Source organism: Numida meleagris, chromosome 2, assembly GCF_002078875.1.
Source record: "Numida meleagris isolate 19003 breed g44 Domestic line chromosome 2, NumMel1.0, whole genome shotgun sequence".
NCBI classification, from domain to species: domain Eukaryota; kingdom Metazoa; phylum Chordata; class Aves; order Galliformes; family Numididae; genus Numida; species Numida meleagris.
This window is the reverse complement of record NC_034410.1, coordinates 93,353,264-93,363,291: the sequence shown is the minus strand read 5'-3', so window position 1 is coordinate 93,363,291 and position 10,028 is coordinate 93,353,264. Positions and strand designations below refer to the sequence as shown.

General features: G+C 39.4%; 1 long non-coding RNA gene across 1 annotated transcript in view; it reads left to right on the top strand.

Moving 5' to 3' along the window:
- LOC110394201 overlaps positions 1-10,028 on the top strand; it is a 34,479-nt gene that overhangs the window by 13,828 nt on the left and 10,623 nt on the right. The window lies entirely within an intron of this gene.

Below are 10,028 nucleotides of genomic sequence, written 5' to 3'. Positions count from 1 at the left end.
CAGGGGGCACCCCTGCTGGCCTGTCCTGTATCTTTTTTGTTTTTTGAGTCACTACAGGTCGGATCTCGAAAGGATCCACCTCAAGCGGGGCTTCGAGATCCGATCTAGAGATTTTCCCTGTTGGATTACCCAGGTCTACTGGTTCAGGGCCCTGAGTATTTTCCAATGCAATATTCCGTATTTTCTTTAAGGGGAAAGTTAGACTTGATTTTTTCCCTGTCAATAGGCCAAGCTCTTGCTCGAGTTTCTCAATGCGATCATGCAGTAGCTGGTTCTCATTTTCTAAAGTATTATTTGAAAGTTCTGCACGATTTAGAGCCATTAAGAGGGGCCATGCTACAGTGGATGCAGCCAGTCAGCGTTCCTTTGTAATCAGGATATCTTTATCTAATCCATAGAAATATTTTGCCATGCCAGACAGTGATTGGGAAATATTCCCACTATCCCGTAAGGGACCCCAGTTTTCAATTATGGCTGCCAGTTCATAGAAGGGTGAACCCAGAAATCCTGGGATGTGCCCCGGCAAGGTTTTATCTAGAGGGACGATGTTCTCCCCCTTGGCCCACTTAAAGACATTCAAAAGGAAAGCCATTTCAATAGTACAGCCTGCCCGGCTCACCAAATGTAGCGATAAGCAGGACTAACGCAATGGAAACAGCATTACAAAAGGTGGAAGGAAAATACAGCGCTCACCCGGATCGGAAGATTTGGGGCTCGCAGGAAAAGGCTCCCACCAAGGAGGGACCTCCAGGCAGAGATACTTCCTCAGGGGCAGTCAGCCCTTAAATGAGGCCTAAGAGAGGTGGAGCCAGGCTCCACCCCTTCTGGTTGCACAGGTGAATTGCCTTCACCTGTGCTCCCAGGGCTGACTGGGTCTTTCCTCCAGGTGCTCAATCAGTGGTTCAGGCCATGACTCAGCAGTTCCCATACAGACGCCCAGGCGACTTAAATGCCTCCTAGTAGTAGTATGACAGCTTGCAGGATGATGGAATCATGCCTCGGCAATGTCTGGCTCTGTCATAAAGATATTTCTGGAGCAAATCATTCCCAGGTATGGGATAATAAGGTCAAATAGACTCAGGTAGAGGAACTCACTTCACTGGGAAGGCGCTGCAGGGAATCATGACTGTGTTGGGGATACAATGGGTTTTGCATACCCCCTGGCACCCTCAAAGTTTGGGAAAGGTGGAACAAATGAATGAGGAAATGAAGAAACAACTTCTGAAACTGGTGATGGAAACTTGCTTACCGTGGGTCGGATTGCTACCTTTGGCACTGGCCCAAATAAGGACAAAACATAGTGAAGACATAGGTTCTGGAGATTGGATCCTGATAAAAGACCGTAAGGAATCATCACTGAATCCTAAGTGGAACAAACCTTTTCAGGGGCTACTCACTACAGAGACTGCAGTGAAAACAGCAGAACATGGATGGACTTACCATACCCACATTAAGCCCGCACAAGCTCCAGAGAACTGTACCTCTGAGTTGAAAGGAGATGGAGGATTGTGGATAACCTTTAAATGAAGCCCACTGGGTAGTGACCCTAAGCAACTTGCCTCTGGGTAAGCCTGAGAGGATAGTGGTGAGGGAGCATGTGAACCAGAACCGCCATGTTTTGAGTCTGTATGTTGATTTGCTGCAGATGGGGAGTCAAAGTAATCCTTCCAGGAGAGTATCCACCCACTAGAGAAAACGTGGGTATGGTTAGCCCAAGAGGTTGCCAGTTCCTCAATTTTTTTATTTAGCAGGGGGACAATTCGTGGACAACTTAATGACCACTTGCATGGTGGGTGTATCAACCCACCCCCAAACAATACAAAATTATTCTCTGTTCACTGCATTTGACATTAACATCATATATGGGATGATCAATAATGGGGGGGAAGTAGTTACCCAACTGAGTGCCAAAACATATACATTTAGGTTGGCAGATGTATGCACCATGTTTTTTCCAGGTAGTGAACCGCACTAAGCCATAATATAACCTAACTAATTCAGAATTATCGACTAATGAGACAATGAATGCATCTTATACCTAGGCACATGTAGTCTTGCCAATGGGATGGTTCTTTCTCTGCAGTAGAGTCGCATACTCCTATTTTCCCACTAATTTTACAGGTGGCCTCTGCATTTTGGGGAGAGTAGCTGAACCCATATCACCTTATGAACATTCTTATATCTCTAGAGAAAGGAGATCTAAATGGGCAACTCTACAGTTTGATGCAAATGGTGATAGTAATGTAAACCTATTCTCATAGAGAGAGTCATTTGTCCTAGATGTATTTTCAGTAGGAGTCCCAGGACTAACTGTCCACAACCACTGACAACTTACTGTGGTCACTCATACCCTCGCAAAGACAATCAATTTTACATCTCAGGCTCCTGCAACCCTAAGTAAGGAGCTGGAGGATGTCCGACAAGCAGTATTGCAAAACAGAGCAGCTATTTATTATCTATTACTAAGATTCAGTCATGTGTGTCAGGAATTTGAAGGGAATGTGTTGTTTTAATGTTAATCATACTTCCCAGTTGGTGGAAGACTGAGGATTTAGAACATTTAATGGAAAGTCTTAAACAAGATGACAGTGAATGTCTCACTCACCTTCTCCAGTCACTGGAATTAGCTGGATGGGGACCTTGGCTGGCAAAGATCACAATCATGTTATAGATCAGGGTTTGCTTTTTGATGATATGTATGGGCCTAGTGAGATGTATAATTAGTATAATCTCCTCTCTTGGAGGCATTGATGGGGGACAGAAGATAATGGCCCTAAGGCATACATCTGCACCCAGAACTACACAGAAAGAAATAATAAAGGCTATGTTAGAAAAAGTTTGCAAGGAGAATTAGATGATAAAAAAGAAGAAAGGGGAAACTGAGATAAAGAAGCTTATGAACAAGGTGTCTTTGCAGACAAGCTGTGCAGAGGCTTGTAAATTCCTCTCCACATGATGTCTGTACTTATTTTGTAAACTCTCACCAAATAAGGCTTAAGTTACAAAGGTCGATCAACAAATTGAATGTATGAACTTTGGACTTAGTATGCAGACTTAATAGGCTAATTAATACTATCTTATCTGCCTGGGGCTGCATAAAGTTAGAATTAATAACACATTAGATGTATGATACACAGGGAAGTCATATACAAGGGGGAACATGTATTAGGCAGACCGAGAAGTCTGTAACTTCCAAGTACTTCAGCTAATAAGGAAAGGAGGATGGACAGTGTGGTTGGGAAGAAAGGATAAGAGGAGTCTGTGCCTCTGGTACTTTGAGAGACCCTGTTGGTGGAGCCATCCCTGTGGACTTTCCCTTTATTTGAACAAAGAAAGCTGAAGTCTCTCCTCTGTCTCTTTTTGGGATAAAGATATTTGAGCAAACTGATTTGAGCAAAATTTTTCACTACATACCATAATTGAATACGAAGAGTAGCACGCAGTTTGAAAGTCAGTGCATAAGTAAATGTGCCTGTCAGGTTGCTGAAATATAGAGATGTCATCTCTGCAATTTGCAGTTAGTGCCATTCAGTACCACTCTTCAATAAGTTTGATTCTGTACATTCATGTCCCACATCAGTCACGTTTCTAACAACAACAACAAAAATATTATAATTATTTACTGCATAATCATTACAATATTTTATGTTAAAAAAATATCACAGAAATTGATGTTAAAGTGATGTTAAAGGTGTCTCAAAAATTGGAAGCAAATGCAATGATAATGCTAGCAGATCAAAATCAAGTTATTTGACTCATTTACTGAAAGTAATCAAAAATAAGTGTAGGGGGAAAAAAACATTATTTTCCTTCTATGCTTTTCAGTCAGTCTAGCCAAACTTTTAGTGAGGTATGTATTCCAGTAGGACCTCTGAAATACTTCCAGCTATCACCTTGTTTGTCTATCCTATTGGGCTATTGGGTATCAAAATATAAGAATTTCCTATCAAAATATAAGAATTTCCTTGACTTTGCCTGTAATAGGATAGAATCTGCCCAAATTCCGGTCTACATTTGGTCTCTTCCTAAGTTTTGTTAAACTTTTCAGGAACAGAATGAAGTTTTTATGACTCACCATAGCCTTTTAAGCTGTTCGATTCAAAGCTTTGGCCTGATTTAAAGCATGTACTGAAGTTTTAAGTGGCTTTTTTTTGTTTGTTTGTTTAGTTAAATGATTGGGTTGGTTGACGGGTTTCTTTTTGATAATGCTAATAGAGGAAACTGTATGATGCCTGTGTGTGTGTGTGTGTGTGTATTCACTAAATGCATGAACATTTCAATCAGTATTTTTGCCTCTAGATCTTTATCAGTGATGAATTGCACACATATTAATTCTTCATTGAAGATTTTACATAGGGCCTTAATAGATACATAAACTGTCATAAACATATTTGCTTATCTTATGAGCATCGCCTTAGTGATTCTAGAACATCCCAACAGTAGCATCTACAAAGGTACTTATGGATAGAGATTCAGAAGACTTCACTGTTTAAATGTCTTTATGGTATATTTGCAAGTGAAATGAATATGGTACTCCTGAACAGCACAAGTCACTTATGTGCATGATATTGGTCAATTCACAGTGGCATTTTTTACCCCAAAATACGCAGTCGAATCACATAATTACAGTATTTCTCTGTAAGGTATCTGAAGGCTTTTTAAGGTAAAAAGTTCTGAAAAACAAGAAAAAAAAACAAAACACAAAAGACTGCGGAAACAGCAGGGAAATGCTAACCAGAATGTAACCTATAAAAATATTGTTCGATTCACTCTTCCAATAGAGATAATAAGGGAAGGAGTAAATCACCTTAATTACACCACAGCAAGTAATCTAACCAACAACAATGGGAGAGGGCAGAACTGGTTCCAAATTGCTCCATTCCACCAGTATCTTTCAGGACTATATGTATCCTTAGTTATGAGTCCTTAATCCTGCTGTTACCTGGGCGAAAACGCTTTTTGGTCTCATTTGGCTACATACAGCCTTTGTGGTAGCTTTTATAGTCACTTATTGTTTAAAGTTACTTTCTTTTTGTCTTTAGATAGCTGTACCGCAGAGATCTGAACTATTGTTATATACATATTAATACAGCCAAGTCATAGCTCATCCTGCTCAAGTGGAAGAAAACTAAATAATCAATTTTACAGCATGAGATCCTCTCATGATTAAAGTAGCTGGATATATTTTATGTTATTTTTTTTAATATATAAAATGACCACTATAACTATTTTCAGTACACAGATATTTCTTTTCATAAGCAATAATCTTTGTGGGGAAATGTTTAAATACAAACAAACAAAAATAGAGAAATAAAAAAATAAGAAAAGACACTAGCAAGAAAGCATCCTCAGACCTAAAAGTTGGATGTATAAAATAACAGCAGATTGCCTTTCTGTTTTAGAATTTTCAGGTTGCTATTCCTACAGTAAAGAAAAATTTTTCAGAGGCTATTGAAACACATGCATTTGATATGAAGGTCTATTCCAATTTGTATGTCCCTTCCCCTAGACAGTGGTCCTTTGGGGTGGACAGTTCATTTGAATGCTGTTGAAACTTCTGTGCAAAGAAGTTTCTAAAAGTGTTCTGTGTTAGGTGATATGAAATCATTTCCTCTCACATTGTGCCATTCTCAAACAGTTAAAATTACATATAAGATACAGTATATTTTTATTGCAAGATGAAAGAACTATAAAAGCAAAATGCCAGAGAGGACTCGAATGTGTAAGAGATGCTGAATTTGATGGAAACAGGTTAGGTAACTCAGAAAAGAAAGACAAACATAAACAACTAATAAACCTATAAAGCTTCAAAGTAAAGGAGCAGCATTGCTCTTCTTTCTCTTCTTCTTCCTCCTCTTCTTCATTATTTTATGGTGAAAAATGAAGTTTTCCTTTCTGACTGATCAGGGTGAAGGTCCATCAATGGGAAATATATACATACTTGCAACATGGATCCTTCTGGTAACTGACCCTGCATCCTCTGTCTCTCCAGTGGTAGTCTCTGGATCTTCATTCTCCCCAGCTGAGCATATCAGTCCTGAGGCTGCAGCCTTATTACCTGCGCACACACGCACATGCACAAGTCTCCTATCTGAACCTCAAGCCAAAATTGTGCAGGATGCCCTTGTTCCTGCTGCTCTCTAAGCTCTTTCACATATGTGTCTGGAGCTGAGCTTTTTATCACACAACGTAAATGAGTACACAACACTTCCTGGGAAGAACAAAGACTAAAATATGGAGATCCTCTTGCTTAAAACCATTCACCATTTTTTTACTTCTGAGCTTGTGGTCCTACCGCAGATGAACTTAACATACAAAACCAAAGCAAGTATCTGCAGCTGATTAGAAGCATAACAAAGTAAATGTTAGACGTAAAAAAAAAAAAAAAAAAAAAAAAAAAAAGCAAACTGTTCTTCAAGGAGAAAAAATCCTATATTTTTTTAGTGAATAGTGTCTTGATATCTTAAATAGGATTACAAGCACTTATTGAAGTAATAGGCACTGTGGATATCAAGAAGTTAGGTCCCTGTAGAAATGAACAGGAAAGTACAGCTCTGAGACCAAGCTCTTCAGTATATTACTGATATTCAGCATATTACAGAATTCAGTATATTCTGACTGATGTTTGATTTGGCATGATCTGCAGAGAGGAGGAAATTAATTACTTTCTAGTGAGGGAAGGCTGCAGGGTTTTTATTGTTCTGGGAAGAGGTGGTAGAGAGGATGTTGGTGCAAAAAAAAAAGTTGCTTAAATAGACTCAGTCTTTAAACCAACAGATTGTGTTACTTGAAACATAAGAGATGAGAAATAAGCCCCAGCAGAGGGGTTAATGGAGTATTCTTGCCAATACTCCATTAGACCTCTGGAATGACTTGTTCCCAGTTTGGCTCCTGGTCAATTTTTGAGGATTCAATTTGGATATATGTATATATATTTTACAATTATCTTTTGTAGATAAACCTTTTTGTTTTGTTCTTCTCCCACATAATTCCATGTGGTGAGGGAAGAAGCTAATAGCACCCCTTTTTGAAATGAGTGCCTATTTAAAGTTATTTAGAACCTATAGAGATTTTGTTTAAACACTATTTCATGTAGTCAGCCTTCGGCAGGAAACTGTGAGAGTGATCATTATTACCTATGCCATATACATTAGCTTTCCTGACTTATTTATAATACTTGTTGCTTTAAGACTTTCACTATAATTGAGGATAGAAATCTCTCTTGTTCATGTGTGTTGGAGGTAATAATGATAAGCCTTGTATGCCAAGCTAATTGAACTCTGGCAAACCTAGAGAATGTCTGGGAACTAAGAAAAGGTTGGAGGCCAGTATATAAAAAAAAAATAAAATCCTTTCATGGCTTTTCTTCACTAATTTGACTACTATTTAAAATGTCCTCTAGCAGCATTGGCCACATTAATTGTATAATGATTTTCTCATATTTAAGCCATGGTAATTAAAATGTTCAGAGACTACTTCTTATTCCTGCTGTAATATAATGTTTTCACTTGATTGAAAGTGAACTGCAACTTGGCCTTTATGTTATGCAGAAAAAAAAACAGGACTACTGGGAGCGTATGGATCAATTAAACAATGTTCTTTTGTAATGAGGGTTACATCATTCTGCCAATGATAAAAATGTGTAACTGAATCTGTCACTAGTGATATATGCCATCTTCTTAGCCCCATGTCACTAACCAATCAGGAGGCAACTCTCAGCTCTAGCTTTCCATTGATTCTTGCATGTTCTGTTTCAGAAGTCAGTAAAAATTGTGGATCAGCTCATTATAAAATACTGACTTGATAATCAGAGACTACTGCAGGCTGATAACACAGAAATATGGATATTGAGCTGAGAATGTCATTTGTGAACACTTCTCTAACCTATAGTCCCATTTCTCACCCTGCATTTTGTACAACAGTAAAATTGTCTCAAGTCATAGCCAAGCTTCCAGGGCTGGCACTAGAGCAAACACCAGCAAATCTGGCTTTGTGGTACCTATAAGCACTATGGCACAAGATGTTATAGTAATCAGTTCTGCATACTTAATTCTTGGGAAAAAAAAGGAAGGCTTGCATGACCTGTGGGGTTTATACATAGTCTTGCACCCCTCACAAAGAGACAAAGATTTCCAATTATACTATTATCTGTGGTGATGAGGTTAGGGCTCACCACTAAACAGAAAGACCCTGGGAACATCTGAGGAGCAATGTAGGAGGATCCTGATCACAGTGAGAACAGAGCACACTGAAGGAAACCCACCATGAGTTTCCATGGGGAAACTGTGGAGACAGCACTGTAATGCCCTGCAGAGTCACTCGCTGAAGAGCTGTAGGGAGGAGTTAATCTGGAGCCATTGTGTAGCATTGGGTGTTTTGTAAAGGAATTGTGGGAATGTATAAAACTAGTAGATTGTTTAGGGAAAGGACCAAACGGAAGGATAAAGACAGATCAAGGAGGAAAACGTGTAAGAAAATAGAGAGAAAAAGAGGTAAAAGAGTCCGGTCAAGTTATAAAGAGGAATTTGGTCAGTATGCTTGCCTGATTCCATACTTGATCACTGTAGTCTATCCTTTGTTCTTACCAGATCCTATTTGCAGCATACTTGCAGGAGCTTGCTTTCATTTATGAATGAGTATGTGCAAATGCCAGTGAACTTCAAGCTTCTCTTGGCATGTGAGCACAATAAGAGTGCCACTAACAGGAGGGAGACCACAAACTGCAGGGGCTTATAGGTCCAGGTGCAGCAACTGGGAGAGACCAGGAGTCAGCTGCTTCATGGCCCAGTGCAGATATAGGAGAGATCCTTGTGATGTGAGGACATGAGTTTCACTAGCAGTCATGATTGACAGGAGGAGGACGGGAAGGATTTTTCAGTGCTGCTCAGGTTCATGCAAGTGCTGTGTGTGTCCCTTTGGGTACCAGCAAGGCATTGTGATGGCACTGGAATTTTAAGTTGCATATTATTAGTAAGATCGCTTACATACAGACATAATGGCATTACACATATATAATATGTAATTCTTATACATACAATTATATATTGGTCATATATATGTATACATTGCCTTTTTAACAACATATAGTTAACATATTGTTGTGAATTAGTCCTGGCAGGTAGCTCAGCACCACACAGCCTTTTGCTCACTCCGCCCCAGAGTTCTGGGGGAGATAACTGTAAGAACAAAAGCAAAAAAAAAAACCCAACCAAAACATGTAGATTGAGATAAAGAACGTTTAAAAGGTAAAGCAAAGCTGTTCAAGAAAAGCAGAGCAAGATAAGAAATGCATTCAACTACTGATCATCAGCAGGCAGATGTTTAGCCACTTCGCTGGGAAACAGGATTTCAACATGCAGAATGGTTACTTGGGAAGATAGACTCCATAACCACAGACATTCTTCTTCTTTCTCTGAGATTTTACTCTTGAGCATGACGTCACCCTTCCTACCTCTTGCACACTCCCAATCTACTCACCAGAGAACAGAGTGCAAAATAGGGTAGTCACTGATGCTGTGCAAGCACTGCTCAGGAGTAACTGAAACACTGGTGTGTGTTCAACATTGTTTTGGTCACAAATCCAAAATATAGAACCATATTGGGCTGCTGTGAAGGAAATAACTTTGTGCCAGCCAGACCCAGTGCACATCTTATCATCTGCCAAACTGTGCAAGTGCTAGTGGAAGCTATGAAACATGTTTTATTTAAATACAGACACAATTGATTCTCTTCAGACTACAACAGTAGGAACTGGAAAAAAAGTAGAGAACAGCAGTAATGAGCCATCTCTTGATAATATGAATCTTCAGCATTTAAAATGCTTTGATATGCTGAATTGCATTTATAACAGATGCTTAAAAATGTAATGTACAAATAAGAAGACTGAAGTCATAGAATCATAGAATCATGGCCTGGGTTGAAAAAGATCTCAAAGATCATCGAGTTTCAACCCCCCTGCTATGTGCAGGGTCACCAACCACTAGACCAGGCTGCCCAGAGCCACATCCAGCCTGGCCTTGAATACCTCA